This window comes from Schistocerca piceifrons, chromosome 3, assembly GCF_021461385.2.
Source record: "Schistocerca piceifrons isolate TAMUIC-IGC-003096 chromosome 3, iqSchPice1.1, whole genome shotgun sequence".
In the NCBI taxonomy this organism is placed as follows: Eukaryota; Metazoa; Arthropoda; class Insecta; order Orthoptera; family Acrididae; genus Schistocerca; species Schistocerca piceifrons.
The window spans coordinates 350,187,506-350,200,570 of NC_060140.1; the positions used below are offsets into that span (position 1 = coordinate 350,187,506).

At 42.9% G+C, this 13,065-nt stretch overlaps 1 protein-coding gene across 1 annotated transcript in view; it reads right to left on the minus strand.

The window, feature by feature from the left end:
* LOC124788654 (solute carrier family 22 member 1-like) overlaps window positions 1-13,065 on the minus strand; it is a 100,472-nt gene that overhangs the window by 52,738 nt on the left and 34,669 nt on the right. The gene's annotated exons all lie outside the window — the stretch shown is intronic.

The following is a 13,065-nucleotide window of genomic DNA, read 5'->3' on the forward strand; positions in this document are numbered from 1 at the left end:
CTGCGGATGGCCTAGTACGTAGAACACAAACTGAAATGATTGCGAAAATCTGGTAATTCTCAAATTATAAAATGAATTAAAGTATGTGAACTTTCAAACGTTTCTATTCAGAACTCTTGTCACATTGTTATGGCACTATATGACCTAACAATTCGAACAATACGTCTGCTTTCTGCAGCCTCACCCAAAGTCTTGATCACCAGTCAACACAGCTTCACGTCAAGTCCCTGTACGATGAAGTAACATATTTAGCGAAATTTGATAGACTGGAATTTGCAAAATTTTATTTTAGAACTTCAACATTGCTCTGAACATATGGAAACAAATGTTTAAGCATAAAATGACTATTTCTTGTATACAGGGTAACAGGTTTTGAACTATACGAAAACAAACGTAAATTAGTTAAAAACTACGGCGTCCACACACTTTATTCAACATGTAATCGTCACTACAGATATTCGGATTTAGGTTATAGCATGTTCTATATGCCGGCCGCCATTGGCGACGATGTGGCGCAGTTGAATAGCGAAATTTTGCATGACTCGTTGAAGTGTCGGAACATCGATGCTGTCGATGACCTGCTGATTTCAGCTCAGCAATGGTTTTGGGGTTATTGCTGTACACCTTGTCCTTAATGTAGCCCCACAAAAAAAGAGTGTCACATGCATGCAGATCCGGAGAATATGGCGGCCAACTGAGGTCCATGCTAGTGGCCTCTGTATGCCCCAGAGGCAGAATGCGGTACCTACAATGCTCTTCCAGGCCATAAAATACTCTCCTGCTTCGACGGGGTCGCGCTCCGTCTTGCATTAACCAAATCTTGTTGAAATCAATGTTACTTTGGATAATGGGAATGAAATCATCTTCCAAACCATTCACATTCCGTTCGGTAATCACGGTGTCATCGAGAAATATCGCATCGATTATTCTGTAATTGGACGTTCACACCACACAGTCACCCGTTGGGGTTGAAGAGACTTCTCGATCGCAAAATGCGGATTGTCTGGCCCGTCCCGTCCCCCCTCCCCCCCTCCACATGAGGCAATTTTGATTATTGACGAACCCATCCAAATGAAAGTGGGCTTCGTCGCCAAACCAAACCATAATGCGCGTAGTAATTCCCATCATTCCTCGCGGCCAATAGTGCAATTTGACGACCTACCTCAAACTGTTCAGAAGTTATGACGATTTTATTCAAGATACTTAAATAATTGTCACCCTGTACTTAGCTTTTGTATCAAAATTTATTTTGTAAACGAAGATATCAATACCAGCTAGTATAATGACTTTTCTGGAGACTAGAAATCTACTCTGTAGGAATCAGCATGGGTTTCGAAAATGACGGTCGTGTGAAACCCAGCTCGCGCTATTCGTCCACGACACTCAGAGGGCCATAGACACGGGTTCCCAGTTAGATGCCGTGTTTCTTGACTTCCGCAAGGCGTTCGATACAGTTCCCCACAGTCGTTTAATGAACAAAGTAAGAGCATATGGACTATCAGACCAATTGCGTGATTGAATTGAAGAGTTCCTAGATAACAGAACGCAGCATGTCATTCTCAATGGAGAGAAGTCTTCCGAGGTAAGAGTGATTTCAGGTGTGCCGCAGGGGAGTGTCGTAGGACCGTTGCTATTCACAATGTATATAAATGACGTTGTGGACAACATCCGAAATTCACTGAGGCTTTTTGGGGATGATGCTGTAGTATATCGAGAGGTTGTCAAAATGGAAAATTGTACTGAAATGCAGGACGATCTGCAACGAATTGACGTATGGTGCAGGGAATGGCAATTGAATCTCAATGTAGACAAGTGTAATGTGCTGCGAATACATAGAAAAAAATATCCCTTATCATTTAGCTACAATATAACAGTTCAGCAACTGGAAGCAGTTAATTCCATAAATTATCTGGGAGTACGCATTAGGCGTGATTTAAAATGGAATGATCATATAAAGTTGATCGTCGGTAAAGCAGATGCCAGACTGAGATTCATTGGAAGAATCCTAAGGAAATGCAATCCGAAAACAAAGGAAGTATGTTACAGAACACTTGTTCGCCCACTGCTTGAATACTGCTCACCAGGGTGGGATCCGTACCAGATAGGGTTGATAGAAGAGATAGAGACGATCCAACGGAGAGCAGCGCGCTTTGTTACAGGATCGTTTAGTAATCGCGAAAGCGTTACGGAGATGATAAACTCCCGTGGAAGACTTTGCAGGAGAGACGCTCAGTAGCTCGGTACGGGCTTTTGTTAAAGTTTCAACATACCTTCACCGAAGAATCAAGCAGCATATTGCTCCCTCCTACGTATATCTCGCGAAGAGACCATGAGGATAAAATCAGAGAGATTAGAGCCTACACAGAAGCATACCGACAATCCTTCTTTCCACGAACAAAACGAGACTGGAATAGAAGGGGGAACCGATAGAGGTACTCAGGGTACCCTCCGCCACACACCGTCAGATGGCTTGCGGAGTATGGATGTAGATGTAGATGTAGATGTAGTGATACGAGGCCGTTGGGATCCAGCACGGCGTTCCGTATTACCCTCCTGATCCCACCGATTCCATATTCTGCTAACAGTCACTGGATCTCGACCAACGCGAGCAGCAATGTCGTGATACGATAAGCCGCAATCGCGATAGGCTACAATCCGACCTTTATCGAAGTCGGAAACGTGATGGTACGCATTTCTCCTCCTTACACGAGGCATTACAACAACGTTTCACCAGGCAACGCCTGTCAACAGCTGTTTGTGTATGAGAAATCAGTTGGAAACTTTCCTCATGTCAGCACGTTGAAGGTGTCGCCACCGGCGCCAACCCTTATGAATGCTCTAAAAAGCTAATCATTTGCATATCACAGCATCTTCTTCCTGCTGGTTAAATTTCGCGTGTGCAGCACGTCATCTTCGTGGTGTAGCAATTTTAATGGCCAGTACTGTAGTTAGCCCTCAATCGCGATGGTGTTCCGCCAGTGCCGATCATTTCTTATGCTGCGAGCTAACATTACAAAGATGTTCGGGTCAGATGCGATTCCTCTTCGTCGAAATGTCTTGGCTCAAACTCGTCTAGGGGTTGAAACGCACGTGTCTCATTACACGCCCTAATTAGACACTTGTGGCCCTTTGGTTAAATTGTCTGGCTGATGGCAAGTTTGCGAAATACAAAATTAATATAACGTACAATAACAGTAATAATAATACCGGGAACAAAATTAACGACCCATAAATGATGTAGGCCACATAGTTGCGATTTGGTTAGAATAATATTTATTCAGAAAGCAAACTAACAGCGAAAGTGGTCGTATTCAGAGTTACTGTTACACTCGAGCGCGAATCCATTTGACACAGTTCGATCATTCACAGTCCCATCGCGAATTACAAGTCCAATACTCCACCTCGTTAACTACGCGAAAAGCTAAATATTACACCAGGAACGCGGCCGCTCACCGCTCAGAGACTGAGTCCTGCGATACCACACAACGCGAAATTTTCTAAGTCGTTTCACTTTCTAGCTACCTAAAGACCGACTATCCGCTTTCGCGTCTCAGTCTCAATCGTCCCCTTTGGGGTCTAGACCAGAACTGTCCACTCTGGTGTCTCCACCAGCAGTCATTCTCTGCCCATCTCCGGCCGCATCTCAAGTGTGCCGAATATCGTCGCTCAACTGACTAGTGCAGTACCCTTTCTTGAAGCCGTCCATCTGATTGGCTACAGCTTATTACACGTTACTTTACATTTTAACATATTTAAATAATCAAAGCCTGACCACTTTCATGTTCTAAATAAAGTAAAAATAATAACCATTACCTAATAAACGTTAAATTCTTTTACATAAAACCAATAGAATGTCCTTCTTACCGTTGAATGCCACGGCCAGAAGCCTTACACCAATGTGCTTTCTGATAAATAAATGAAGAATAAAAGTAACTATTATGCACTAAACTTTACAACAAATATTCTACTACGTAATGATTCAATAAGGTGTCATGCTGTCATCGTTCAATGTCTTTTTTTGTGTGGAGGAAATGATGATCTGATGCTTTACTGAAAATACTGATAATTTAAATTCACTATATATTTAAAAAAATAAACTTACAGAGTCGATATTAACAACATTTGTCATTTTAATGATTCTCCTCTATATTCAGATTTTAGCATTCAGGTCTTTGTTACAAAACTTGTTAATTTCACTTTAACAGTAAATCCTAAACTATTATAGGTATGATCAATATTCAAGTTTTATTGGAATCACCATGAAAATTTAGGAAGGATGGCAGATTAAAATGACTGTGGCTTCATTCCCTGAATTACTACAGAATTAAATAGTTTTCATTAATATTTCCATTTATGGCCGATCTTAGGTCCGCCATGTTTAACACTCTACGTCTCCCTGGCGACAAACGGCTTCTACGGGATTTCCCTGTGATGTAGGTCCTCGTCTGTCTCAATCACAAACTAGTGCTTAGGCTTCATTCAGCACAATAGACGCCTGCGAATTTCCCCATCCCGTGGCGAATCTGCGCTCTTTGTGGCACTCACTCCAGGACGACAGGGTTCGTTTCACAATTCCTGTAGGATGACTCTTTCGGCCATATATTTAAATGAGAGCGAAATGCTCGTTAACTCACAGTGCCCAAATCGAACATAGAGGTCAAGCTCTGCTATCAAGGTTCTAATAGGTGTCTGGTTTCCCCAGTGCATGCATGTCACTGTACTTCATATGCACAAAAGGTGTTAAGGGCTTTACTCATATCCTAGTGGAGCCTACGACATCCTTGGACTTGCAGCATCTCCAGAAAACTGGTGTCATGCCTTCTCATCACCAGGAGCTGTTCTTTTATTTCATTTTCTGTATCTACATTCTAGCTGAACTTCGTTCCACTTCTTATTGCTCCATAGCCGTATCTGTTGGGTTTGCAGGTTATATGCAACTCTTTCGATTCTTGCAACTTTTTTTCTTTTTTTTTCAGTGATGCGGTGGGCTCGAGCACTCTTCGTGTGTCGGGTGGAAAACTTCCGATCCCAGAGATGATGAGATTCGGTGTATAAATACCGGCTGATGTGTTACGTTCCCGGTAGACTTTTTCTCCTAGTTTGCCGTTGAAAGTTCTCTAAACCTCCATATCCTGAAACAGAATCGCACCGTTACTTTGTTGTTCTAGAGTCAACTCGATGCTCTTACGCACGCTGTAAATATGCTGCTTATCATTGTGACCGTATGAGGAATGAGCCGTCCACGTATCGAACCCAGTAGCGTGGACGGAACTGCGCAGAGCATTATGGCAGTTTGTTCAAATGTTTGCATAAGGACGTCGGTTGTTCTTGGAAAGAGGGTGGATCCTGTTATGATACTCGTCGTCAGTTGTTATGATGACTGGTCGCAAATGCTAAATAGAAACATATACTGCAGATTTGGCAGTGAATTTGCTAAGGAGCTGGCTGCATAGCCTGTATCTGCAAAGGTTGAAATAATTAGTAGTCGTTGGTAAAAAGTAATATACATTGTATATAACTTTTCTTACAGGCTTCTTCACATGCTGCATACATATAATTACAAACAGATATCTAGAGAGGCATTACTTATCCCATACTTGACCAAGCGCCTTGTTAGAGGTTGCTTCCTATCAGCTGAAGGCTATGCTACATTCCTAGTTGACGTCCCTGGCAAGAGTGGACGAGAGCTCGCTAGATACTTGTCACAAGCCGGGGAGCGGCACTAGCGGCGCTAGTTGCGACTAGCGGATCCAGCAATATCTATTACGGTCCGCGGTCAATATCTGCAACCTCTAACAAGTGTGGTATCGAACGTTGATATCTCAGATCCCATTGCCAAACCGTATGTTCACGCATATTTACCAAGCCATGCGAAATAATTTTGAAAACTTCGCCACATCAGAACTACAAAACGACGAAGAAGGAGCGAAACGAGCAGCTTCAGAGGCCAAAGAAAATCACCACCAAGTAAAGAAGGTGACAAAATCACCTACCACCTGGGCCGAGCGCGGTGTAGGGCAGGTCAGGATATAGAACACTACAGGTGTGTGTAAGATAAGAATGGTCATCGACTCCACAGCAGCAAGATGATTCATGGACGTTAATGAGAGTATCCCAGTGAAATGTCCAATACTGAATTCCCCCACTCACCAATACCAAAAGGCAGTGTCACGATTCGACCAGTGCAACGTATCACAACAGATGAGGTCACTGTTGCCATTCGTCAGATGAAAAATTGCAGACATAGCGTAAATTAAGGGGCTTAACGACGAAGTGACCACCTGGCAGGCAGAATTCTTCAACTACATCATTCACTTTGACCATATACCCACAGATCATTTAGGATCATAGCGCCTAATTTAAAGACCAGGGTGGCCATGTTGAATGTACCAACTACCCCCCGGTTCGGCTCCTCTCCCATGCTATGAATACATCCGAACGTATCCTTGATGACAGGCTGCAGAACATAGTCCAGATCTTAATAAATTAGTGTGGATTTGCGAAGGAATGTGGCACGATTGACGCACTTTTTGCTGCGAGCCCATTGATGCAGAGATTCTGCGACGGCAAAAAATACAAACAAATCTCTGTTTACAATAACCTACATGTGTCTTTTAGATGACGACACTGAACGTAGGTAGTTAATTAAACAGCAACCCTCAGAAAAAGTTGAAAGTACGTAGCTGAAAGTATAATAACTCTCGTTTCTTACATGTATGAGCTTGGGAGAGCCAGTCGTGACTAAACTCTACCATAGGGTGAGCAAGATGTATGAAACAGGCGAAATTCCCTCAGACTTCAAGAAGAATATAATAATTCCAATCCCAAAGAAAGCAGGTGTTGACAGATGTGAAAATTACTGAACTATCAGTTTAATAAGTCATATCTGCAAAATACTAACGCGAATTCTTTACAGACGAATGGAAAAACTGGTAGAAGCCGACCTCGGGGAAGATCAGTTTGGATTCCGTAGAAATGTTGGAACGCGTGAGGTAATACTAACCCTACGACTTATCTTAGAAGAAAGATTAAGGAAAGGCAAACCTACGTTTCTAGCATTTGTAGACTTAGAGAAAGCTTTTGACAATGTTGACTGGAATACTCTCTTTCAAATTCTGAAGGTGGCAGGGGTCAAATACAGGGAACGAAAGGCTATTTACAATTTGTACAGAAAACAGATGGCAGTTATAAGAGTCGAGGGACATGAAAGGGAAGCAGTGGTTGGGAAGGGAGTGAGACAGGGTTGTAGCCTCTCCCCGATGTTATTCAATCTGTATATCGAGCAAGCAGTAAAGGAAACAAAAGAAAAGTTCGGAGCAGCTATTAAAATCCATGGAGAAGAAATAAAAACTTTGAGGTTCGCCGATGACATTGTAATTTTGTCAGAGACAGCAAAGGACTTGGAAGAGTAGTTGAATGGAATGGACAGTGTCTTGAAAGGAGGGTATAAGATGAACATCATCAAAAGCAAAACGAGGATAATGGAATGTAGGCGAATTAAGTCGGGAGATGCTGAGGGAATTAGATTAGGAAATGAGACACTTAAAGTAATAAAGGAGTTTTGCTATTTGGGGAGCAAAATAATTGGTGATGGTCAAAGTAGAGAGGATATAAAATGTAGACTACCAATGGCAAGGAAAGCGTTTCTGGAGAAGAGAAATTTGTTAACATCTAGTATTGATTTAAGTGTCAAGAAGTCGTTTCTGAAAGTATTTGTATGGCGTGTAGCTATGTATGGAAGTGAAACGTGGACGGTAATAGTTCGGACCAGAAGAGAATAGAAGCTTTCGAAATGTGGTGCTACAGAAGAATGCTGAAGATTATATGGGTAGATCACATAACTAATGAGGAGGTATGGTGGTGGTAGTGGTTAGTGTTTAACGTCCCGTCGACAACGAGGTCATTAGAGACGGAGCGAAAGCTCGGGTTAGGGAAGGATTGGGAAGGAAATCGACCGTGCCCTTTCAAAGGAACCACCCCGGCATTTGCCTGAAACGATTTAGGGAAATCACGGAAAACCTAAATCAGGATGGCCGGAGACGGGATTGAACCGTCGTCCTCCCGAATGCGAGTCCAATGTGCTAACCACTGCGCCACTTCGCTCGGTGAGGAGGTATGGAATAGAATTGGGGAGGAGTTTGTGGCACAACTTGACTAGAAGAAGGGATGGGTTGGTAGGACATGTTCTGAGGCACCAACGGATCACCAATTTAGTACTGGAGGGCAGCGTGGAGAGTAAAAATCGTAGAGAGAGACCAAGAGATGAATACACTAAGCAGATTCAGAAGGATGTAGGCTGCAGTAGGTACTGGGAGATGAAGAAGCTTGCACAGGATAGGGTAGCATGGAGAGCTGCATCAAACCAGTCTCAGGACTGAAGACCACAACAACAACATGACGTTAATATTTTGGTAGTTAAACTTCTGGATTACGAAAATATGCAGCTTAAGTTATACAGAACATTGCTTATGTGTCACGGTGTGTTTGTGTGTGAGAGATGTGCAAATAACTTATAGCACTTAATTCGAGGATCCATTGTGTCTTGTACCAAGTTGGCACAAACATCAAACCTCAGTCGGTTTTCGGCCCCAAATGTAATTAACCCCAAGCTGTACCAGTAGTGAGAATAAGTGAGCGATGTGTGTTTTGTACTGTTATAGACCAAATCTTTATGTAGTCATGACAAATAACGCAGGCAGTTTTTGATTTCTATGAACTGTTATTTTACTTTTGGTGCAAAGCCCAAATTATCATCCGTGGGCCAGATATCGAACTTTTGTACACGGTACAGAGATACAATTCTTTATGGAATCATGTCCAAATACATTACTTCTCCAGAGACTAGCGCAGCAAGCCTTTCAACATTGACTGAAGTTCTTTCCCTACAATCTATCTAGGAGGCTACGTGTGAGTGTGACTGTGTGTGTGTGTGTGCGTGTGTGCGTGTGTGTGTGTGTGTGTGTGTGTGTGTGTGTGTTTGTGTGTGTGATATGTAAAACTAACAATGTGCAACTTTATTTGAGGGGTCCATAGCGTCTTGCATCAAGTGGATACAAAGATCGAACCTCAGTCGGGTTTTGATGAAAAGTGTACCTTGACTTGTAATATACACAATTAGTGAAAATATGTGAGCCACCTGTGTTTTGTGCTGTTACAGAATAAATGCTTACATTTTTTCAAGAAAAAATAACATGAGTTTTAGTTCCCTTAAAATATTATTTTGCCTTTTACATGAAGATCGAACTTTCGTTCGTGGATCAGAGTTCGAACTTCCATGGTTTTGGAGCCAAGTAGGGTACAGAAATCTGCAGTTTCCAACTGCCCAAGAAAATAAAGGAGATTCTGTTATGGACAGGCTCAGTCTCAGGATCTCTGGATTTAATAACATTGCTTATGATGCGCAGTCAGTTACATCAGTCAGTCTATCTGTAGTGTCATCAACCACTTGCAGAAAGAAACATTAAAAACAGTGAATTTGATAAACCAGCAGTTGCTGAACACAATCTCGCAAATAAAAACAGAACAACGTTTGATGAAGATACACTCTTGTCCCGCACTTCAATATACTGGGATTCTGTTATTAAAGAAGCAGAAGAAACTAAAACGTGGGAGAACAACATCAACTGCGACAGCTACTGTAATGATAGTAGTGCGTACAAGCGAGCTCTCGACGTTTAAAAGACACAGAGAAACGCGCTGAACTGTTTACGTTCCTGCTGGAGTGCTGTAAATGGTTAGCAACAGCCACGATATTTAGCTGTTCCTAACGAAGATGATTGAGGATTTCGTCGAAGGTTTGACATTTTATCCAGATAAGACACGTCAAGTAAAGGAAGAATGATGTCGTCGCCAGAAAATATACCCCAAACGTTTTAGTCCCAAGACCCCATAGCAATTCTTATCAACGTAAAACATTTATCTACTGCTTCGACTATATCAGCGCATCCCACCTTCCCTACATTTCAAAATACTACTCATTTTTACCAATGATAATTTTAATCACCTTCCACTCAGAGAACATACAATCATCCCTGTTAAGCAGTACTGTCAAATATGACCTATCCTACACATCCCTTTGCGTATGGAGGTTCTAGCCTTCCTCCTGGCCAGATATAACGCTGTTTACCTCCCGAAAGCACCTAAATGATCCTTCTCCCTACACATCACAGATTCTGTACATGTAATATTATTTCAGTTCAATCCTGATCCAAATCTTTAACCAACTTTTATCAGAGGGCTTCTCCAAAGATATCGCCAGCGATTATAGAACCAAGCACTTCTTTATCATGAGAGAAATTTCACGAACGCTGTTTCAGCATATAAATCCTTATGTACATCTGTAAATTCTCCTTTTCATTGAGTGAAGAATGGGGACCCAAGGAAGAACGTAAGTAACTAATAAATAAATAAATAATATGTAACATCGCCTTGGAAACTCTCTGTGGAGCATTATGCATACAGACATAGCTGTAAATATATTAAAATTATACTGGGTATAGAACTTGAGTACCTTAGTTTTGGATCTTTTCTCTATGGTGCTGATGGATTCCTTTTAATCCTCCTCTACGTTCGCTATGGTGTTTGGTATGGTCAGCTGCCCTGTTTCCGGCGGAAGTGCTTCTACTGGTTGCCTGTTCTATATGTCTGTCGCACCTCAGCTGTACTAGTACGTTGTGGACAAATAAAGGATAATTTGGTACACTATCGGAACGAACTTTTAGAAATGTAAAATTTCATCACCACCCTTCTGTGCACAAATAAAAGACAGTCCGGTACACTATGAGAACAAACCTGTAGAAATGTAAAATTTCATCACCACTCTTCTCTGGCAGGGAGTGGCTGATAAGCAACAGGCGGACTAATGACACATGTTAACATGGTAATCACTGAAGGGAAGGTAACTGTCGCAAATAGAGACAAACATAAATGATTTTTTTACCACGATGTTTGGAAACAGCTCGACAGGTTCAAATGGCTCTGAGCACTATGGGACTTAACTTCAGAGGTCATCAATCCCCTAGAACTTAGAACCACTTAAACCTAACTAACCTAAGGACATCACACACATCTATGCCCGACGCAGGATTCGAACCTTCGACCATAGCGGTTCCGCGGTTCCAGACCGTAGCGCCTTGAACTGCTCGGCCACCCGGGCCGGCAGCTCGACAGCGGGTATGGCCTACAGCCATACAATATTTAGAGTTCCGTGCCTCAACCTGTAAAAACGGAACCCTTGTAGTATCCCTTTGTAGTTCGTATGTCCGTCCGTCTGACTGTCTTATTGTTCAGATCCCTTTTTCTCAGGAACGGGTAGACGTATGAAGTTCAAATTCATGTAGCATTTTTAAGGTCTATGGTTCCTTCGCAGAGCAAAAATTTTAAGCTTCTAAGTAAACTCCGTCTAAAGGTACGGCCATTTACGTTACATATTTTGATACTCGAAAACTCAGTCATCGAAATGTATAGGGTATTTCCCGTTGACTGAGAGTCATGAAAGTTGGCAGCAATCAAGGTTTCACAGTAGAAGTAAAGTAAAAAATCGGAAAACTGTAATTATATCACATACAAATTTATTTTTGCCATTAGAGGACACATTACATTCATCATCCGTACCGAGCGGGATGGCGCAGTGGTTAGCACAATGGACTCGCATTCGAGAGGACGAGGGTTCGAACCCGCGTGCGGCCATACTGACTTAGATTTTCCGTGATTCCCCTAAATCGTTTCAGGCACATGCCGGGATGGTTCCTTTGAAACGGCACAGCCGAATTCCTTCCCTATCCTTCCCTAATCCGAGCTTGTGCTCCGCGTTTAGTGACCTCGTTGTCAACGGGACTAATCTCCTCCTACTCATCGTCCGTCAAAAGCTTAATAGACGAACGTTACTGCATGAAACCCAAAATGTAAGTTGTAATCATGTTTTAGTAAATGAATAAAAGGTATTTTACTAAATCTTCTACATACACTGCTGGCCATTAAAATTGCTGCACCACGAATATGACGTGATACAGACGCGAAATTTAACCGACAGGAAGAAGATGCTGTGATGTGCAAATGATTAGCTTTTCAGATCATTCACACAAGGCTGGCGCCGGTGGCGCCTCCTACAACATGCTGACATGAGGAAAGTTTCCAACCGATTTTACAGCAGTTGACTGGTGTTGCCTAGTGAAACGTTGTTATGATGCCTCGTGTAGGGAGGAGAAATGCTTAGCATCACGTTTCCGACTTTGATAAAGGTCGGAGTGTAGCCTATCGCGATTGTGGTTTATCGTATCGCGACATTGCTGCTCGCGTTGGTCGAGATCCAATGACTGTTGGCAGAATATGGAATCTGTGGGATCAGGAGGGTAATACGGAACGCCGTGCTGGATCCCAACGGCCTCTTATCACTAGCAGTCGAGATGACACGCATCTTATCTGCATGGCTGTAACGGATGCTGCAGCCACGTCTCGATCCCTGAGTGAACAGATGGGGACGTTTACAAGACAACAACCATCTGCACGAACAGTTCGACGACGTTTGCAGCAGCATGGACTATCAGCTCGGAGACCATGGCTGCGGTTACCCTTGACGCTGCATCACAGACAGGAGCACCTGCCATGGTGTACTCAACGACGAACACGGGTGCACGAACGGCAGAACGTCATTTTTTCTGATGAATTCAGGTTCTGTTTACAGCATCACGATGGTCGCATCCGTCTTTGGCGACATCGCGCTGAACGCACATTGGAAGCGTGTTTTCGTCATCGCCATACTGACGTATCACCCGGCGTGATGGTATGGGGTGCCATTGGTTACATGTCTCGATCACTTCTTGTCCGCATTCACAGCACTTTGAACAGTGGACGTTGCATTTCAGATGTGTTACAACCCGTGGCTCTACCCTTCATTCGATCCCTGCGAAACCCTACATTTCAGCAGGATAATGCACGACCGTATGTTGCAAGTCCTGTACGGGCCTTTCTGAATACAGAAAATGTTCGACTGCTGCCCTGGACAGCACATTTTCCAGACCTCGCACCAATTGAAAACGTCTGGTGAATGGTGGCCGAGCAACTGGC